The following is a 22,983-nucleotide window of genomic DNA, read 5'->3' as shown; positions in this document are numbered from 1 at the left end:
CCTTGGCTTGTATGGCTGTATTTCCCAAGAGGGGTCTATGGTCCACCACCACAGACTTCAGAATGGTACCATTCAGGTTAGTTACTATGAGGTCACATTTTTCTACAGACTGCATTATGCTCTTTTTGTACATTATTAGATGGTGCCTGCCTCATGTAATGGATGTGCTCAAGTCCAAATCACCCCGAGGAATCACACTGCAGGAGGCCTTGCTATCCAGCTGAATTTGCACAGAGCGTTTCCTGTGAACAGTGTTGCATGAACCGAGGTTGGCATTGTCCCTTGTTGCTCTCCTGTCACGACAGCCTAAATCTGATATGCGCTTAGACTCAAGAAGGGTGTCATGATATCATCACTGCTATCTGATGTGCCATCCCCCTCTTTTACAAGTCTGAGTCTTTCTGAGGGCTTTCTCTGCTTTTGCACACGTGGCTAAAATGGCTCAACTTGACACATTCCTTGCAGTGCTGTCCTACTTCAGGGCACTTCTCCTTTACCCACTCTTGCTGTCTTCCACAGTAATGCATCTCACTATGGGTATGGAAGCTTGGCTACCTGCCTGTCCTTGACTGTTTTCTCACTACATGTACTTCTGGCAGCATTGTGTCTCTTAGGACTTTTATCCTTTCTCTCGAGGCTTTCATGGGTGATTATCCCAAGTGCTGCAGACTATCCTTCCTGAATTACAGGGTCTGTCAAGTCCCCACAATTGCATGTAGCACGCAGTGTGCATATGGCTGTAACATAGGGGTCTATACCTTCCCCTTTGGATTGGTCTCTAGTGAAAACTGTGTATCCCCTCACAGTTTTGTTGTGCTTTGGAGGAGCAGTAGTTCCCCAGAGCTCCTAGGATTGCTGTGAGGCTTGAGGCCATGGTGAGCTTCAGAGTGGTGCATATGTCACTGCTGTGTTCCCCAATAAGGTAAAATAATAGTTTTACTTTCCAGCTGCTTCTGTTCTCCTGTATGGCCAAGTGTACGTACTGCTTGAACACCAGTGTCCACTGGGTGCATCACTGGACTAGGTTTGTGTCTGCAAAATCCAAAAGGGCTTCAGACTGAATTCCATGGCTCATGCTGACATCTGCTGCACTTCAGCAACTCACAGCTCAGACCCTTCCACCAGATTTTATTTGCAAAGACTGAAGTTGGAAGCACATTAAGTTGAACAAGTGGAACTTGATTAAACTCTGTGCATGTGACTAAGTTGATTTCAGCCTAACTCCCCATTTTCCTGGTGTCCCATCAATAACCATTCTTCCAGGGAACGTGGCCCCCCTGTCTCTGATACATGCCCAGTTGTGTGCCTAACCATAGATGAGATATGTGTGTGCTAGTAATTGGGCCTGGCCACTACGGGAAGTGTCCAGCACCACGTCCCTGGGGGAGGGGAGGCAGAGGCCTGAGTGCGCTGCTCTTGTCTGTGGGTACCTCTCCCGAAGCTCCCATTGGCTGGGAATGGGGAACCGTGGCCAATGGGAGCTTCAGGGGAGGTACCCACAGGCTAGGGCAGTGTGCGGAGCCCTCTGTCCTCCCTCCCCCAGGGGCTGCAGGGATGTGGTGCTGGCTGCATCCCAGAGTGGCGCGGGGCCAGGGCAGGCAGCGAGCCTGCCCTTGCCCCGGTGCACGCTGCTGCCACCCTGGAGCCACTCCAGGTAAGTGGCTCCGGGCTGGAGCCCATACCCCGAGCCCCTCCTGCACCCTGCACCCCAACCCCCTGCCCTGAGCCCCCTGCCTGCACCCCAACCCACTGCTGCACCCTGCATCCCTCCTGAACCCCAACCCCCTGCCCTTAGCGCACCCCGCACCCCTCCCTGCACCATGCCCTGAGCCTCCTCCCTCACCCCAACCCCTTGCCCCGAGCCCCTTCCTGCACACTGCACCCCCTCCTACACCCCCCACTCCCTCCCGCATCCCAACCCGCTGCCCCAGGCCTACATTCATGGTCCTGCTTGCAATTTCCCCACCCAGATGTGGCCCTTAGGCCAAAAAGTTTGCCCACCCCTGCTTTATACCCGTTAATAACTAGTCATCTGCATTGATCAGGGTAGTTTACATCTCCAGTAATGCCATACTACTGAGTTACCTCATGCTACATCTAAAGATATCACACTACATCACACAATAGCTCTGTTTTTATAAGAGCTACTCTGTGATCTCAGGAATGCAGATGAAAACTTGTGTCTTTGCTATACATGCTTTCTTAAATAGCCTAAGCTTTGTAATGTTAGAAGAAAAGGGATTTACAGAGGTTTCACAAGCTAATTCCATAGTCACTGTGAAATAATGCATGATTTGGCATAGTACCAATTCAGTAATAATGAAATAACACCATTGGAAATAATTATAATTGCATCATAATATGTGATCTGATAACTGTTCAAGTAACTCCAGCCATAAGTATGCGGGTAATATTATTGTCTATCATCCACACACCCCTCAGCTCACGTCTCTCCCCTGTGTCCCACTGCTGCAGCCCTTGGTGAGATACCTTAAGGGAGAAGACTCCTCTGCCATACTGTGAATGAGAACCTGCTCTGTTTAACCAAGAACATGGACGAAGGGTTTGGCTTCAGAAACACCTTTTACCTTTTCTACTTCTCCTTAGAATCTGAAGGTTGTTGCTTTCTTTCAGGGCTATCTGCATGAAGTTACCTTGCCAACATGCAAGTCATATAATTGTATTTTAAAATTGTGGTTTATTAAAAATAGAGAGAAAATTAAATTAAACTGTTTTTCTAACATCTCTGTTTGCATTTGAATACTTTGCAAAGCCCAGTGTGCTGGACACCCCTTAATTTAGTAACAAAGGAAAAAGGAAAACCTTGCTTTCTAGCTGTGTAAGTCTCTTCTCTTGCCTCCACTGATTGGACAAAAAAGAGGAGGTTGTCTGAGATCTTCTCGGGCCATCATCCAACCTGTGTTATAGTTCATTATTCTATTGGTGTCAGGTGAACAGTGCTGCAAGAAGTGTTTTATTGGGAGTACCCCCTGGAGACAATGAAGTCTGTTTGTCACATGATTTTGGAGGGGTACAATTTGACATAATTCAGAGAGGCTGGTTGGGGAAGGGAACCTACGGTTGGAATTATGTGAGGGCAAGAGGATGTTAGATAACTATTAAAATTTCATTGCCATAACTCTGAGGAAGATTGTTTAGTGTGTGCTCATTCCATTTCACATTGTAATCAAATATTGTTAATCCCTCATTTTCACGAGCATCAAATTCACTCAAAATTTAAAACAAAATTACAGAAAGGAGTACAGCATATTTGTTCATCTGTGCATTACATTTCCAAACAAGTCTGGTGGCACCCTGATTTCTATGTAAATAGACTAGTATGTTTTAAATTACATAGAAGTTGAGAGGAGCTCAGTGTGAGCTAAAAAAAGGAGATAAGAGAGCATTTTCAGACTGAAATGCAGAGGAAATGGGTGAAATAGTACTGAAGAAAGACTAAACTGTTTAAGGTGCATTAAATGACAGTTTTAGTTTTGAAATCATGGGCAATATACTGTGGGAGACAAGAATTTGCCTAAAAAAAATAAAAAAGCTGTACTGACGATAAAGAGCAGCATAAAAGGAAAAAAAAACTATATTAAACAGCACGTTAAAAAGTCAGAGCTTATTATAGTCATAAAAACACTCTTAAAGCTGAGGGAAAATATTTATCTTGAGTGGTTTCTATGTCTGAACCTTGATTTAATCTGAAATAAATGAACAGAAAAATTAAAGATTAGATGGAATGCAGTTGAAAAAAATGCAGCATTGTTATGAAAAACAGGATATCTTTATGACTCAGAATGAAACTATTCACCGGATATACAGCTTATACATTCTTCTAGCCAATGTCTTAAGCAATAGAAAGCTGAAATACCTAGGACCTAGTTTTTAGAGGGACTGAACACCTCACATTGACTTTGATTGGCAGAATTATTTGTGTTGTGGTAGCAAGTAAGACTCCACTGTACAAACCCCTAACAAAATGACAGGCCTTGTCCCAAAGAACTTACACTCTAAAAACAAAAAAATTAGGAACTTATAATAAGATGCACCCTCTGAAAATCGTGGTTTAAGTTACTTATCCATCACGTATGAAGTCTGTAACAGAGCCATGGATACAATCCAGTTCTCCTGAATCCTAATGGAATGTTTTACCACAGGACAATCCCTTCTCTTTTTGTCTCCCCTTGCTTTATTCACTATGTGTATTGCAACTTCTCCTGTGACTAAAGTGGACAGCAACCTCATTCACTATCTATCCGGTGCTCTCAATGCAGCAGGGAGCCTGTGTGTGTATAAAGTATGGGATAATATAATAAAATACAGTATTGTAATATATATTCCAGGGGAGGGAGAAATTGCATTAAAATGGAATTAAGGTGGAAAGTACATATCAATGATTTAGGATAAAATACGTTACATAGGTGTTGTAATTATCCCAAAAGCAAACATAAATTTAACTTTAAATCTGAATTTCCTACATTTAAGATAAATCCAAACATATTAAGGTATGGAAATACACAGTGAAGGCACCGAAATAATCTTAATTCTGCCCTTTCCTGTGATGCATTTGTCCCTAAGTTCTTGACATGTGCGCTCAATTTAAAACTCAATCTTAACATAATTTTTTGTCTTGGAATTTCCTTGAGTTGTGTGGGCTTATTTTATTATTATTAAAAATTGTATACATGAACATGAACCAAGAAACTCTAGGATAATGTCACCACGTATCTCTCGGGATTTGAAGATATGTAATAAATGTCACACTGAATCTGGCCCTAACAATAATAATAAAAAGAATAAAATCACTGTTATGCTTTACCAGTTTTACCCTGTTCTGAAGCAGCACAAAACATCCAGAGTGTACTGGCAAGTTGCCCCCAACTGCCAACTCCGTGTTTCCTTGTGTGCGTTTGTGCACATACCCCAGTTTCCTCCCCCTTCTGCCCCCACACACCCCTGCTCTTACACACCTTAGTTATTTCCTCATACTACCCCCAAGCTTTCTCTTCTTGCCTTGCCTGTTGAGTAGGTCTGATGTAATGTTTAATTTGAGGGAAAAATTAATACCAAACATTTAAACTTTTTGCTATTATTCTTAAAATGAAAACTTATTTTTTAGCCTGTGTTGTAGAACAGTGTTCTTCTACGGAGACATCTATGAAGAATTGTCCTTTATCTAAATGGTAAACATCTCTTAGTTCTCTTAACAGGATTGAGGCAGCAGTCTGTCTTCAGGGAAGATGGAGGCCCCTTTTTCAAAAAGGCTACCACCACTTCGAGTGCAGCTTGGCTTCACTTCCACTAGGAACATTGAGAGGTGGTGGCCATTTTGAAAGAGAGGACCTGCAAGTAGTCTGGCGCATCAGTCCCTTTGGGAACAATAGATGTCAGCCACTTTGAAAAGTTCTCCCGCAGAAGAACATTATTCTTCAGCCCCTGTGAAGAAGAAACTCTCAAAAAGAGACATGCTAGAAAATGAACATTTTAAAATAAATTTTAAAAAAAGGTCAAATCCCGGCCCCTGACTCCAATTGTCCTGAGAATGTAGTGAGTTTTCAGTGAGTTTAAATTATATTGGAAGTCAAAGTTTGAAGAGTCTGTGTTATTAAGAGCATCTGAGTTAAAAATATAAATTACCTCCCTCCCCTGCCCCCCAAACCCATCTATTTTTAGGTGTAATTTTAACTCACAAATGGATTAATTTACTTGTAAATTTTCAAAAACTCATTCTGAACACTGAGTAGCTATTATAGCTTTGGGGATGAACTGTACTTTATGCAAAATTTTTGAATCCCTGCTTTAAGTGCACAACTCAATTCAACCTTAACTAAGGGACTACAAATAGTGCTTGCATGATGCATATGGTGTAGAATTGAAGTTACATGAACAATGATTTGATTTAACAACCTGTTTCTTTATCTTTAGAGAGTTTGCCATTTGTTGGACAGAGTGTAGTGTTCTGGAATACTTACTTTGTTTATTCTGTAACAGTCTCATTGATACAAGCTCTACAAGAAGCAATACCAGCAATCAAAATTCCCTAGGATGGTTTTAATATTTAAAGCAATAAGAGGCATCATGTATATGAATGCTTTTAGTTAGCTGTCACTAAAGACTTATAGAACTTTGGTACTGTTAGGGGTCTGTACATGCTTCCATACAAAATTAATGTTATTCTACTTCCTCTGGCAACACACTGTGTCTGTTTGGAGATATGTCTGTTCTCTACATGCTCTTCACCATTTCAGTAGGGATGACTATGTTATTTATAATGCATTAATGTGTGATCTATGACATAGACTATTTTGTGGCCCTGTCTAGTTAACCTGTGGTAGAAACATTAGATTGTATCCTCTCCAGGTCAGAAACTGCTATTAAATAATGTTTATTACAATAGCCTTTAGAGGCACCAGTCATAGTCAGGCTCATTGGGTAAGGCACTGTGTATGCACATAGTGAGGGATATTCTTTTCCCTGTAGAGATTATAATCTAAATGGAAAGACAGTCAAAAGGTGGGAGAAAAGGAGGTGGTATCCCCATTTTATACATGGGGAATTGAAACAGAGAGATGAAGCAACTTTCTCAAAGTCACACCAAAAGTCTAGGGCAGAGCCAGGAAACGAATCCAGATCTCTGGAGTTCCATTCCAGTGCTTTAATATCACCACCATCCTTCAGACCTATTCTGCACTGACAAGCGGACCGATGGACAAAATGATCACAGAAATCTCATTTCTATTCTGTTTGTATAGTACTTACCATAACTGAGTCCTGATCCTGATTTGGGGCCTCTAGGCAGTAATGTAAAATGAATAAGTGGCCATATATGGTGGTATAATGGATTATTTATGGTGTCCTATCTTTGCAATTCGTCTTAAAGTACTTATGCAGATACAATACTGACACTTAGGAGCTTACAGTCTACATCTGACAAGTACACTAAATAAGGTAATGAAGAGAGGAGGAGCAGATTTCACTGGACAAAACGTCAGCAGTAGAAAGAAAGGTGGCTGAAATCGATTTTGAGTAGAGCTGAATTAATTGGTTAGAAAGGATAACCTTATCTGATTACCATCCTTTTCTGTTCAAGGGATAACTGTGGGTAAGTCATGACTTCCTCATAGTTACTCATAATTAAAGAAAAGGAGTTCTTGTGGCACCTTAGAGACTAACAAATTTATTTGAGCATAAGCTTTCATGAGCTACAGCTCACTTCATCGGATGCATGCAGTGGAAAATACAGTGGGAAGATTTTATATACGCAGAGAACATGAAACAATGGGTGTTACCATAAACACTGTAAGGAGAGTGATCAGGTAAGGTGAGCTATTACCAGCAGGAGAAGGGGGGGCGGGCGCGGGGAAAGCCTTTTGTAGTAATAATCAAAGTGGGCCATTTCCAGCAGTTGACAAGAACGTCTGAGGAAGAGTGGGGGATAAACATGGGGAAATAGTTTTACTTTGTGTAAATGACCCATTCACTCCCAGTCTCTATTCAAGCCTAAGGTAATTGTATCCAGTTTGCACATTCATTCCAATTCAGCAGTCTCTCAGTGGAGTCTGTTTTTGAAGTTTTTTTGTTGAGGAATTGCAACTTTTAGGTCTGTAATCGCGTGACCAGAGAGATTGAAGTGTTCTCCGACTAGTTTATGAATGTTATAATTCTTGACGTCTGATTTGTGTCCATTTATTCTTTTACGTAGAGACTGTCCAGTTTGCCCAATGTACATGGCAGAGGGGCATTGCTGGCACATGATGGCATATATCACATTGGGAGATGTGCAGGTGAACGAGCCTCTGAGAAAAGAAAAGGAGTACCTGTGGCACCTTAGAGACTAACAAATTTATTTGAGCATAAGCTTTTGTGAGCTACATGAGCTACATTGCTACACTCCCTTTTGAGGTTTCAATGTGGCAACTCACTGGCATGGCGCCTCCTGCTGGTCATCTTGGGAATTAGCTCTTCCAGCCCAGCATGCCCTCTGCAGGCCAGTGGCTCGCCTGCCGCTAGCCTCCATGTCCCTCCCGGACCCCAGTGCCCCTTTACCTTGGGGTCCTGCCCCCTGGCAGTGCCCCCACACTCTGAATCTTGCCTCCCAGGGGAACCCCCAACCCTCTAAACCCACCTTGCGTCAGTGGCTACTGCCAGTCATCATCTGGCCCCCTGCTCACTGGGGCAGACTCAATCTGTAATGGCCACTCATCATTGTAAGGGGTTAGGACCTGCTGCCTTTGCCTATCCCTGGGCTGCACCTGTGTAGCCCCAGTACCTTCATAGGCCTTCCACAAGGCCTGCAGACTGTGGTTTTACCAGGCTGGAGCTCCACAGCTCCCTTTGTCCTTCCCCAGCACTGTTCTACTTCAGGTACCTTGCTCCCAGGCAGCTAGCCCTTGCCACTCCCAGGCTAGAGCAAGACTCCTACAGCTTCTGGCCCACAGCCCTCTTATAAGGGCCAGCTGGGCCCTAATTAAGCCAGCCACACCTGTCGTCAGCTACATTGTCAGCTTCCCCTAGCTGTTCTCACTCCTCTTCCCCCAGCCACGGCCCTCTCCAGGGCTGCTTTTACTTTTGGCTCCCCCAGGGCAGCCCTCTCCCAGGGCTGTTTTAACCCTTTCAGGGACAGAACGGGGTGACCACCCCGCTGCAAGGAGAGTTTCTAAAAGTTTTATGAATAAACATAACTTTTATCATGTCTGCAATCTTCACAGAGCCAGGAGGAAACACTATCTTAGAAGTCGATGAATGGGGACCAAGGGATTGGGATCCACAAGAAAAGTTTGGCAGGGGGAAAGAAGCCCCATTTTGAGAACCTCACTCCTGGAACAGATGTGGGTCTCTAGCCACCTTCCTCTATACGTGGCCTGATTATTTTGTAGATCAGCTATCTTGGTACCTTATAAAGATCACAACTTTCAGTGGATTATTCTGTACTGGATATATGGAGATATATATGATTCCCATTGATTTCACTGGGGCCTGGATTTCACCCTATAATTGTATGTAAAATGTACAAAATAAGTTACTATTAATGTATCATATTAGAAGTAAAACATGGGATCACTGACAGCAACAAAAAGTACCTACTTGGGTATCAGTACTTCATAATTCAGTGAACTGTATAACACGTGAAAGCAAGTATGCTGTGAGAGACTGTGACCAGCAGAACAAAATTGTTTCTGTTCACTTTGTCAGTATGTATAAAACGTGTATGTATGATAAGCCTCTCTCTAGAATTCAGGATATTGCAACATTCTGTCTTGATGTTAATTTAGTCACAGATTATTGTTTTCCTCATACTGAAAGAGGCATACATTTTTGAAATACCAATAATATAATCTAATTTTCTCTCAATCTAAAATCCATAAAGGGTTAGTGGACTAATTTGACAATGGATGAAATACTGAGTTATGCCAATTTTCAGATGTTATTTCTTCACCTTTTATGTTTTTGTATTTGGGTTGACTTGCCTTGTTTCTAATTTGAATGTAATTTTAGTGTATTTGAAAACAGAGTACTCCATTATATTCCAGTCTTCTACTGGACTCCTGTCCTTTCTGTGTCACAGATATATTTATATTGCTTTGTTTGAGGCTCTCCTTTATTCCCCCTGAATAAACACTTAACACTGGTTATGTTTACTTCATCTCATTTGGAATGTGCATTCATCTCGCTTGGAATGTGCAATTGCAAGTTCAAACTTATTGTCTGTTTCAAAGTTGATTTCTGAAATTTGCCGAGCCAGCCTTTTATATATAGCTCTGCAACGTAAAAAAAATCCTAATGCACATGTATTGCAGCCTCCAGTACACTATCAGCTTGCTGGGGGATTTATAATTTATTGCTTATTCAGTAGCCTAATGAGGCATTAGAAAGACCCTCTTTCTTTCTTGTACTCTGTAAGGTAGCAAGATAAAGAACCAGTTTGATAGAGTGCAGAGCCTCTAAGACCCAGATTCAGAAAAACATCCATCCTCAGGAAACCTTCTAAACACGAGCTTCTGTTTCATTGAGATCAATGGGACTTCAAGAACAGGCTTAAAGTGCTTTCTTGAATTGGGGCCTGGAGGCCCAGTGCTGAAAGGTTCTGAACATCCTCAATTTCTGTTGAGTTGGGAGTTGAAGGCCAAATTAGCATTGGGTTCTAAGGGCCTAATCTGAAGCTCCTTGAAGTCAGTGCACTAACAGCCTTAAGGCAGATGAGTTGATAACTGGGGTTAGACAGTCTCAGATTAAAAACAACCCTTCGATTGGGAGAACATACTGGATCAGTAATTTTAAAGAAAAAATATATGCCCTGTTGCAGCTAATTTTTTTTTAAAAAAGTAGAAAACTCAGAAAACTTGAAGTACATCTAAACTTTTCACAGGTATGGAAATTAAGAGTTAAGTCACCTAGACAATATTAACTCTGCCCCTGTATCAGTGTGTTGTAGTAGCCAGGCAAGGTACTAATAAACTTCAACAGGACTTTATTTTTTAAAGTAGAAACCTCTTTTCCAAGCTATTACTGCACCCTCAGTAGCTCTCCCTCAGCCTCTTCAACTCCTCCCCCCTCCTTCCTGTTTCCTGTCCTTTCAGACTCCCAACAGCCTGTGCTTCCCATTCTAATAATTACAAGCAACATCTAAACACCACACAGTGCCAGCCTTTAATCCTCACTTCAGTGTTCCTTTTATGCCTGGTTTGTAAGGTGCTATTTTAGATCAAGCATACTTTCCAAGGGCTTTATGAAATCTGCAGTCATCTTACATTTGGAAGTACCATTATACTGAACTGTTGCCTTTCACCAATCTTCCTTTGGTTGCCATTTCTCCCCCTCCCCTGATTAAGGGCTTTCAGAATGTCTACATCCATTTTCAGTTTAGAGGAGATACTGTATGTGTATAGTTTGCATGTGGAATGTTGAAAGTGATCACTAGAGGACTGTTTTATACATATGTTTCCAGTGTTTGGTATGATGCTTTGTGGCCACAATAGCTTTTGCTCAACATGTTCAAAACGGGGGCCACATTTTCAAAGGCCTACCACTACAGCTGGTCAGATATTATGCTAAAATAAAGAGAGGGGGCAATGAAAGAGATGTTTACTGTCCAGCCAGGTTGTTATGGCGGTAATTTGGGAAATCCAGGTTCAAGACATTCCTCTGCCCATTTCAGAATTACGCGAGTTGGAAAACCCTGCACTTGAGTTGGCAGAGTTGGGAACTTGCATCTGGGTCTCCCTTATCCCAGACCAGTCACATTCTGACTTTCTGAATCAAAAAGCTCATGTGTTGATCTGAAAAACGGACACATTGAAACCACTCTGTTTTTGTGACAACTTCTGAAGGGTTTTGTTTTCATTCCAGTTGGAATGAAAACAAATGATCAAATCTTGAAAGTTGCCACAAAAAGGAATTGTGATCTTCTGGTCAGTTCTACTCAGCACCACACCTAGATGCATGTTGTTAGAAGAACCCAGCAGTTCCTATTTTAATATTTATTAATGTCTAGCCATGACAAGTCAGCACCCAATTTGTTGAGCTTTTTTGCAAATCTGAACCTGTGTGCCTGAGGTTGGGCTCTTAATTCTATGTTTAAACACCCAGATAAAACTGGCCTCATTTTCAAAGTGCACTACCACCTATAATTTCCTTCGACTTCAGTGGGACATGTGCATCCTCAGTACCTCTGAAAATTAGGTAATTTTAATATGGGTTGAGGAGCCAAAGTTTAGATGCTGAGGTTTGAAAGCTTTTATCTTTTGCTCTTTTCATGTGTATAGTGTCATTATCTGCAGCAAGGAGGCATCTAGATATAGAAACTCTAGCTTTCATGATAATTGTTGGAAGTACGAAATTTTAGTGAAGATGGGGACAGTGTAGCCATAGGGATGATGGAGTCTGCATGATCTCTGCATGATTTAAGGCATTGTAACTGTTGGATTAAATAATTACAGATGGGTAAGGTTGTCTGAAAACTTTGTTTTTCAGGTCAGAGTTAAGGTGGTCTATGCTCATCTGTTTTTCATAGTTTAAAATGTTTGCTTCTTTTAAGTTTTCAACCTCAACTCTTAATTTCCCAGGGTTTTAATAGTTTTATTTCTTTTCTTTTTAATGGCAATGTTCTTCTTAGATTTTTTTTTTTTAATTCTTAGCTGACTGATCTATAATTAACTCCATTGAGCAAAGGGTTTTTTGTCTGGGAATTTCCCACCTTCTGACATGTAGTAGGAGGTAGATAGCAAAATACCATGTGAAGCTGCTAAGCACCATATGGCACAAAGGAAATGGAGGATAGGAAGCTCTGCAGCGGACAGGCTCATGGGACCCTGTAGCTCAGTGGTTCTCACCAAGGGGCCCTCTAGGGGGCTGCGAGCAGGCTTCAGGGCGTCCACCAAGCAGGGCCAGCATTAGACTCACTGGGGCCCTCAGCAGAAAGCCGAAGCCCTGCAGCATGGGGTGAACCCCTGGGCTCTGGCCCCACCATCCAGGGTTGAAACCGAAGCCTGAACAACTTAGTTTTGAGGGGACCACTGGGGCATGGGGCCCCAGGCAATTGCCCTGCTTCCTATCATCTAATGCCAGCCCTGGCTTTTATATGCAGAAAACCAGTTATTGTGGCACAGTTGGGCCATGGAGTTTTTATAGCACGTTGCGGGGAGTGGGCTCAGAAAGAAAAACATTGAGAACCCCTGCTGTAGCATGTAGGATCCCTGCATGATTTCTGGCTTCCAAGATATCTCCCAACCCCATCTCCCAGTCTTCCTCTGTTTCCCTGATTCCATGAATTCATTCCTGATCCAAACCTTACCTTAAAGTCCATGGATTCCTTCGTGGTCCTTAATAGGACAGCAGAAAATATGGGCCTGCTGAATACGCTACTGTTGCTCACAGCAGTTCTTGCAGACTTTATGAAGAGTGAATGCTCTTGCTTTTACTCTGGGGTTTTGCATGTTGAATGCACTTTCAGTGGACAACAGAGGGTGAAACATTTTTGGAAGAGGGTTTCATGGAATTCAGAGGCTTGTAATCACGAACATTGCAGGTACAGAGTGTGAGAATGCAGTGTTAATGATGCATACAATTAATGAATCAGCCCCTAAGTATAATTAACAAAAAAGATTAATGGTCTTATCCTAGGTGCTGCAAATTATTTGCATTGCATTTTTATGTCGACGATTAATAAAGTAATAGAAGGGAGGGTAAGAAAAACATTGAGTGTGGCTATAATTCTTCTGTGGCTTAATTGAATACAGGTATGAATTCAGAAATTCTGCTATGGATTTCACTGCTGCCCAGTTATTCCTTTAGTAGGAAAATCTAATCTTCATGGCTATGCATGTAATTTTATTAGAAGTGTTTTCATAGGAGGCCTTCTGTAAAGAAAGGATTGACAATATAAACTGCCTTATTTTTAGGCTTTTAAAAATTATTATAATTGGTGCATGGTAGAACCTAGTATATTAAAGGCTGGAAAATGGTTGTCTTTCTGAACTTTTGTTTTTACTTGTTGATAAATTTCCATCTAGTCACACTATTTTGCTGGAATTCTTCATGCACTGAACATTCTTTTCTTTGAAAGTTTGAACAAAATTCCATCCGCTGACTTTTGGAGACTGGGGGGGGCTAAACATATTTTTTTCTCTGCCTCCTTCACTGCAGCATTAATTTTAAACACTCATTGAGAACATTGAAATGTGAATATTACTGAATACAGGCATTTCCTCCTTTTTTCCTCTTTAACTAAAAACACACTATCAATGTTAAAATCACAAGGACTCTGAAAATTCAGAAGTTAAGATTCTAACAGCAACACAAGCTCAGAATGATTGCAGATTTCTATTATTAATTTCCAATGTTTCTCTGTTTTAAATGTATATGTCAGTGTATTACTATATGTCATAAAGTATATAGCATAAAGTATAAAAGTATAATTCAGCTACATTAAAACTGCCTTTGGAAACTTTTTTTAGTTTGACTTTATGATTTCATCTGTGCAGCCCTAATGACCTCACCACATCTTTGGGGGAGAGGTGGGAGGCAGGATTTGGCTGGCTGTCCGAATAAAGGAAATAGTGCTTTATGGTTGGGGAGGGGAGAGAAAGAGGCAAAGTGCTGCAAAAGGGGATAAGGGGCGACACTGACTTATCCCCTGGAATCCAGGTGGGTAGAAGGATTTAAAAGGGGCAGCCTGTGCAGTGAAGCCTCCTTTCACACAGAGCAGGCTGAGGCAGCACCCACTGTCCCCGCTTTTATGTGGTGAAATACCAGGTTTGGTCAAGACCTGCTGTTGGTATTACACTAGCAGCCTCGTTTTAGGGGGGGCTGGGAAGGAATTTTTTTCTTCCGACCAGTTGGCCTAGGTGAAGTTGCGGGTTTTTGGCTTCCCTACAGCAGGTTGAGGGAGGGCTTTGTTCGTGCGTGGCATGAAGGGAGGTAGGCTGTATGTCACAACTCATTATATAAGTGGGGTGGATGTCCAGTGGAGGTACTCCATAGGGAAGGGACACAGTGACTGGATAAATGACTTGGAAAAGAACTTAAAAAGCAGATGTTGATTAAAGGAATGGAACAGGGGAGTGTGGGGGAGGGGAGGAAATGGGACAGGACTCCTATGACTGGCATGGCAGGAAACCAACCCCCCTTTCTTTTTGCCCACCTTAACCCTCCTATGAGGGAGGGCAGATGGTACGGTCCCAGGAATGAGTTGTCCGGAGGACCTGGATGGAAAAAGATGGCGGGGAGGGGGGGCTGGCAGAAGCACCCTGAGAAGTTATTGAATTAACATGGGGCTTACTTTTTCTGCCGGGTAGTCCCAGACATCTAATAATAAAGTTGTGGCCTGATTAAAACCATATGTAATGTCTCCTGTCCTTGTTTCGGTATAGCCAGACAATGTTACATCAACATAGTCAGTGCATTCATAACCAGACATGGGTCAAAACCAAAATCTCAGGTCTGAGAGTTTATATTCAGACCTCTGGCTCTGAACTCTCCTGTACAATTTAGGGCCTGGATTGGATTCAAGATACTGAAGGGGCCTGCTTTTAGCATGTGTTTTGTATGTGTGCCAGGATGGTAGGACTCACAAGGAACATCAACTGATCCCACAGGATTTCTGTCACTTTCTGCCAAAATCTCCTGGCACCAGCTCATGAAACTTCAATGGAGTCAAACCTACTTAGCCTAAAACATAATCTCTGCACCCAAAGCCTAAACATAATCTGGTTCTGAAACACCTTGTGCTTAGAGTTTACACAGTTAATTGTAGTTAACAGAAAGTTTACACAGTTAACAGAAAGTTTACACAGTTAATTGTAGTATCTGTAGTTAAAAATGAATATTTTAATAATGCAGTACTCTTCCCCCTTCCCCCCCCCCACTTTAGTTTTATCCCTTTTTGCTCTCTATTTGTAGCACACCCTACCTTGCATTAATGTTTACAACCCCAGGTAATACTGCCTACGATAGTAGGGACATAACCACAATACCAGTAATTATTTGTGCGCTTCTATAATGTAGAGAATTGCATTTCTCTCAGACATCTGGAGTCCTGGATGGAGCACAACAAGGAAATGACTTTTCCTCAAATTTTACTGCTGTCTGTGGAACAGTGCTGTGCAGTGCAGTGCTGGAGTTTTGAATAATTTGTTTTTAGTCTTCTTAAGATGATGCCTTCGATGGGAGTCATTCACTTCCAAATGTGTTTTTTGGGCAGGCTGTGGAAGGAATTCTGTTAAAAAGCCTCTTTCTGAATCTTACTAGTAGTTTAACTTCATTTTAGAGGAAGCAGTTTCCATGTATCTTTCATATTAAGAGGCAATACTGTCAGAACATAAGAACAGCCATACTGAGTCATACATAGATTCTCTTAGTAGACTACTTAAAGGCCCCTTACCAGTGAGATACTATCTGCTTGACTAATCACCCATTCATATTTATGTATAGTTTATAATCTCCTTGATTAATCGGTTAGCCAGATAGCACAAGGCTACAGAAACTCATAAAAAGTCTGGAGCAAAATGTGATTTAATTGCTTGTCAGAGCAGATACAATAAAAATCGACTATATATGCAATACTATAATGTACACTAAACTTGAAATTTGCAGATGCCATCTTGAAAGCACACTATCCACTCAACTCAAAGGCAGATAAGATATGGTAGCTGTATTTTTGAAAGTGCTGCTTGTGTTTGTTTTTTCATTTTATTCCAGTGGTGCTGTAATTAACTTTATCAGTAAATATGTCCGAAGGATTACTAAGGCACATTACAGTTTTGACATGGATGAACTTGAAAGGTTGGTTCAGGCTATTTTATACATAAAGGTTCCCAATCTCATAACATAAAAAAGATGTATTTAAATTAATTGTTGGATTATATACTGCATCTCATTAATTTTTTAATCAGTGGACTGATTACATTTTTTTTCTTGTAATACTAGTGGGCTCTTTCAGGCATATGTTTTTCTCTGAAAATTAAGTAGTAGCATTAACTAAGATTACTACATATTCCTGTACCATATTGGATTCTTCTGCTGTTTCAGATGGTAAGACTTTTTAATAGAATTTCATTTAATAAAAGAAACTTGCAATATTGGGAAGACTCTTAAAACCCTGTTCTGTTTGCTGTCGCAGCACTCTGGGTACTCTGGTAAATCTGTAAATGGGATGAGACTTACATTGGAAAAAAATTCTTCTTTTGTTTGTAGTTTAAATTCATATTATTTTTCCAATATTGGTCAGAAGGATCCAATCTAGAAAATATGACACAGGGAAACTAGAGGCTAAAAGGAAATATTGTTTAAATGATCTGTAAAAATCATGATTTAGAATACATGCTGGAATCGCTGAGAGGGAATAGTAGGCAGATGACTTATTTTGGAGATTTTTGTTTCAAATATATTAATATTATTAAAGTAAAAGAAAATGTAGTATGAAATGAAGGTGGGAAACATTGTGTACCTGGAAGATAAGGGAAATTGGAAGAAAAGAAAATATATAATTAAACGTATGCATTTCTCAAGGCTTTAAATGAAAATCTGTTCATTGTTTAAAAAAAAAAATCCCATTTCCACAAGGATGCTGTATATGAATGGGAGACTCTCAAATATGTCTGAAATGTGTACATTACGTTGGGGCTAGTATTATTCTGATATTCTGAAACTGATTTTTGCATATTGGAGAAATAAATCTATTCACTGATCACAAATTAAGAAAAATGACATTTTTTAAATACCACATATTATGAAGGTGTATTGTAGTACATGTTCACTACTGAATGAGACATCTTTGCCTAGAAAAGAGAAAAAAGCTACACTCAGATACCAACTGGTAATTTCAATATTATGTATTCCATACTCTAGAACTAGAATTGCACAAATAGTAGAAAAGGCTTGCTTGTTTTTAGTTACAGGGAACTGTTTTAGAAGTATAGGTCTTCTGCTACTGAAGAATAATTTTGCTCTAAAGTAGCTAGATTAAATAATTTATTTTCAGATTCATAAAAGGTATATTATCTGAAGTTCTTAGAATGATTTTAAAAAGATGCACATTGTAAACTGCCTGCAAATAATTTTGAGTAGTGTTTTTGTTTTAAGAACAGGAGTACTTGTGGCACCTTAGAGACTAACCAATTTATTTGAGCATAATCTTTCGTGAGCTACAGCTCACTTCATCAGATGCATTCAGTGGAAAATACAGTGGGGAGATTTATATACACAGAGAACATGAAACAATGGGTGTTACCGTACACACTGTAAAGAGAGTGAACACTTAAGATGAGCTAATACCAGCAGGAGAGCCGGGGGGAGTGGGGTGGGGGTGGTGGAGGGAGGAGAGAAAACTTTTTGTAGTGATAATCAAGGTGGGCCATTTCCAGCAGTTGACAAGAACATCTGAGGAACAGTGGGGGTGGGAGGGTGTGGGGGAAATAAACATGGGGAAATAGTTTGACTTTGTGTAATGACCCATCCACTCCCAGTCTCTATTCAAGCCTAAATTAATTGTATCCAGTTTGCAAATTAATTCCAATTCAGCAGTCTCTCGTTGGAGTCTGTTTTGGAATTTTTTTTTTCCCTTAACCCACCCAGCAATATTGTTAATCTATCCAGCTATACTCTTAGCCCAGCAGAAGAATCTGTCCTACCTTGGGGCCTCTCCTTCTGCCTCTCCACTCCCACGAACATGATACAGTTCTGTGGTGACCTAGAATCCTATTTTCGATGTCTCCAACTCAAAGAATATTTCCAACACACCTCTGAACAACATACTAATCCACAGAGACCTTCCTACCAACACTACAAAAAGAAGGATTCTAGGTGGACTCCTCCTGAAGGTCGAAACAACAGACTGGACTTCTACATAGAGTGTTTCCGCCGATGTGCATGGGCTGAAATTGTGGAAAAGCAGCATCACTTGCCCCATAACCTCAGCCGTGCAGAACACAATGCCATCCACAGCCTCAGAAACAACTCTGACATCATAATCAAAAAGGCTGACAAGGGAGGTGCTGTCGTCATCATGAATAGGTCAGAATATGAACAAGAGGCTGCTAGGCATCTCTCCAACACCACTTTCTACAAGCCATTACCCTCTGATCCCACTGAGGGTTACCAAAAGAAACTACAGCATTTGCTCAAGTAACTCCCTGAAAAAGCACAAGAACAAATCCACACAGACACACCCCTGGAACCTCGACCTGGGGTATTCTATCTGCTACCCAAGATCATGGACACAAATCAGACGTCAAGAATTATAACATTCAAAAACCAGTCGGAGAACACTTCAATCTCAGAGACTGGGAGTGGATGTGTCATTACACAAAGTAAAACTATTTCCCCATGTTTATTCCCCCAACCCCCACTGTTCCTCAGACGTACTTGTCAACTGCTGGAAATGGCCCACCTTGATTATCACTACAAAAGGTTTTCTCCCCACCCCACCAACCCCGGCTCTCCTGCTGGTATTAGCTCATCTTAAGTGATCACTCTCCTTACAGTGTGTATGGTAACACCTTTTGTTTCATGTTCTCTGTGTATATAAATCTCTCCATTGTATTTTCCACTGAATGCATCCGATGACATGAGCTGTAGCTCACGAAAGCTTATGCTCAAATAAATTGGTTAGTCTCTAAGGTGCCACAAGTACTCCTTTTCTTTTTGTGAATACAGACTAACATGGCTGCTACTCTGAAACTTGTTAATACTGGCAGATACAAAGGGGAAAGTGAAAGGCTATAGATTTCCAATCACTTGAGTAATGCAACTGATTATAGGACAATGTGTTAAATACTCCATCAAAAATATGTGCCCAAACCTGTGCATAGAAGAGCTGAAAGAGGAAGATTTATTTTACAGGAAAACAGACAGCAATTTAATAACAACAAAATTATCCAGACTGGGTGGTTTTCTACGTATGGCTTTGGTACACACATTCTCAGAAAAGTGAACAGAGACTTCATTTTTCATGTGAACTCCCACTCTAGTGGTTGGTTATTGATATATTTTATCTGGTGTCAATCAAGAAGCATCTCCTTTTTTTGTATAGTGCCTACAGAGAGGGGCCCCCAATGCCTGTCAAGGCCTTTGGATGCTATCATAATAATAATTAATATTTATGGCTGTATGTCAGGTTTCAGAGTAATAGCTGTGTTAGTCTGTATTTGCAAAAAGAAAAGGAGTACTTGTGGCACCTTAGAGACTAACCAATTTATTTGAGCATAAGCTTTCGTGAGCTACAGCTGACTTCATCGGATGCATACTGTGGAAAGTGTAGAAGATCTTTTTATATACACACAAAGCATGAAAAAATACCTCCTCCCACCCCACTCTCCCGCTGGTAATAGCTTATCTAAAGTGATCACTCTCCTTACAATGTGTATGATAATCAAGTTGGGCCATTTCCAGCACAAATCTAGGTTTTCTCACCCCGCTCCCCCCCACACACAAATCCCCTCTCCTGCTGGTAATAGCTTATCTAAAGTGACCACTCTCCTTACAATGTGTATGATAATCAAGGTGGGCCATTTCCAGCACAAATCCAGGGTTTAACAAGAACGTCTGAGGGGGGGGGGGGGGGATAGGAAAAAACAAGGGGAAATAGGTTACTTTGCATAATGACTTAGCCACTCCCAGTCTCTATTCAAGCCTAAGTTAATTGTATCCAATTTGCAAATGAATTCCAATTCAACAGTTTCTCGCTGGAGTCTGGATTTGAAGCTTTTTGTTGCTATATTACAACTTTCATGTCTGTAATCGCGTGACCAGAGAGATTGAAGTGTTCTCCGACTGGTTTATGAATGTTATAATTCTTGACATCTGATTTGTGTCCATTTATTCTTTTACGTAGAGACTGTCCAGTTTGACCAATGTACATGGCAGAGGGGCATTGCTGGCACATGATGACATATATCACATTGGTGGATGTGCAGGTGAACGAGCCTCTGATAGTGTGGCTAATGTTATTAGGCCCTATGATGGTGTCCCCTGAATAGATATGTGGGCACAGTTGGCAACAGGCTTTGTTGCAAGGATAGGTTCCTGGGTTAGTGGTTCTGTTGTGTGGTCTGTGGTTGCTGGTGAGTATTTGCTTCAGGTTGGGGGGCTGTCTGTAGGCAAGGACTTGCCTGTCTCCCAAGATTTGTGAGAGTGTTGGGTCATCCTTCAGGATAGGTTGTAGATCCTTAATAATGCGTTGGAGGGGTTTTAGTTGGGGGCTGAAGGTGACGGCTAGTGGCGTTCTGTTATTTTCTTTGTTAGGCCTATTCTGTAGTAGGTGACTTCTGGGAACTCTTCTGGCTCCATCAATCTGTTTCTTCACTTCCGCAGGTGGGTATTGTAGTTGTAAGAATGCTTGATAGAGATCTTGTAGGTGTTTGTCTCTGTCTGAGGGGTTGGAGCAAATGCGGTTGTATCGCAGAGCTTGGCTGTAGACGATGGATCGTGTGGTGTGGTCAGGGTGAAAGCTGGAGGCATGTAGGTAGGAATAGCGGTCAGTAGGTTTCCGGTATAGGGTGGTGTTTATGTGACCATTGTTTATTAGCACTGTAGTGCCCAGGAAGTGGATCTCTTGTGTGGACTGGACCAGGCTGAGGTTGATGGTGGGATGGAAATTGTTGAAATCACAAATTCAGATAAAAATACAGTATAATTCCAATATCATACATTTTGGAGTCCAAATGGGTGGTACACATATAATAAAACTCTTACCTCTCACATTGTAACCCCTACTGGCCTCTTGGCCTTCATCCCATTTTTGGTCAAGTCAACTAACCAGTCTAATTCCAAGGAGCCAGGCTACCCACACAATTAATTTTGCATTTTATGAGTTGCGTCTGGGTTGCAGACATTGAGGTAGAAAGGGATCTGAATCAATTGGTCCTTCAGTTTCAAACTGTGTAATCAAACATTGTAAAGGAAAACATACTACTCTACAAATTGGCACATTGTGAATGATTATGGTTTTGTACCTGCAAGGCTATTTGCAGTCTTGCACCCAACCAAGGTGGAAAGTAGAGATGGGCAAAAAAATTTTTGGCGAAAAAAATTTTTGAATCTGCTTTTTTCATCAGTGACACCAGAACATTTTGTGAATTAAAATTAATTTAACCAAATTGTTTAAGTAAAAAAAAAAAATCTCAAAAAAATATTTTTTTTTGTTTTAGCATTTTCAAAAGTTTTTTGATTCTTTGATTGACTTTGTTTTAAAACTACCTTAATTCTATATATAAAACTCAGTTAAAATGTTTTGTCTTGGGTTGAACTAAATGTTTTGACCTGAAGGTTTTTGTTTTCTTTTTGTTTTGGTTTTGTTTTGGTTTTTTGACTCTTCCAAATTGTTAGTGATAAAAAAATTCCATTATTTTCACAGTTCTAGTGGAAAGGCTTATTTTTAAAACATTGATGATACATTAACTAAGAAGCAGTGCTCACAAACTCATTCCATTTTGTGTGACATTGTTGACTTTAAAGTAGTAAGGCATATTATTTTTCTAATGGAACAAAACAAAATTTTAAGTTAATACATCAAAAACAATGAAGAATGAGGTTGTAACCATGAAGCCTTTCTAATGAATATGTCAGCGGGAACAATCTTTAGCAGACCATAATGTTTTCAAGAAGTGGACTGTTGACAGCTTATTTTTAATACTCTAAGGATTGCTAACCTGCTCATATCATCCTTAGAGCTTGAATGTACCCTTGCTTGGAAGAGGCATGGGGATGGGGGTTAACTGCCTCTTCGGCTCTGTTTCTGGCACCCCTGAAGTTATCTGTCAGAATGTGGATCCATGTGGAGGGAGGTGACAAGTGGTGGGTGAAAAGTAGACTGGTCCAGGGGGTTAGGTGATCATAATCTAATTGCATATCATAGTGTGTCCCATCGCTCCTCCCCTCCCCTTTCACATTTTGAGATAATCTTTTATGGGGATGTGAGGAAGCCCTGGAAATGGTTCATTGTGCCAGCCAGACCCCAAAGCTGGTGTGGAGGCATGGGTGCCCCAGGCCTCTTCTGTACCCTATACGTTTTGTGGACCAGCACCTATTCAATGTAACACTGAGTACAGGTGTCTAAAACTCACTCTCTTGATTTGAAGGAAATGTATTAGGGCAATCTCCCCAGGCACTTTTTCCTGCCTGTGTGTTTTACCATAGGACAAGGCATTTAGGACCTTTTATTTGTAAAATTAGGGATTTTTTTTTTTTGGCGGTAGATTTATTGTAAATGATCCCATTTGGTCCTATTTGCATTTGCTTTACAAGTCAACCCTAGATTTTGGTTGAAGGCAATTCCGTTAGCCCACCAGATGTCCTCACTAATATCTGGTACACAAATAACATGTGCGAAAAGTAACTGGTATCAGAACTTGCAAAGTCCAAAGATGAAATGTGTTGTTACTTGTTGCTTGGGAAATATCTTCTAATAGTTATTAATTTAGTTGAGTTCCACTGGAATTCTTCTGTAGAAGCTCCCAAAACAGAACATTCAGATTTTGGTTTAGG

The 22,983-nt window shown here is 40.9% G+C and overlaps 1 protein-coding gene across 5 annotated transcripts in view; it reads left to right on the top strand.

Moving 5' to 3' along the window:
• CLSTN2 (calsyntenin 2) overlaps positions 1-22,983 on the top strand; it is a 741,922-nt gene that overhangs the window by 333,930 nt on the left and 385,009 nt on the right. The gene's annotated exons all lie outside the window — the stretch shown is intronic.

This window comes from Lepidochelys kempii, chromosome 9 (genome assembly GCF_965140265.1).
Source record: "Lepidochelys kempii isolate rLepKem1 chromosome 9, rLepKem1.hap2, whole genome shotgun sequence".
NCBI classification, from domain to species: Eukaryota; Metazoa; Chordata; order Testudines; family Cheloniidae; genus Lepidochelys; species Lepidochelys kempii.
The sequence above is the reverse complement of the archived record's forward strand: the minus strand, read 5'-3'. Positions and strand labels throughout refer to the sequence as shown.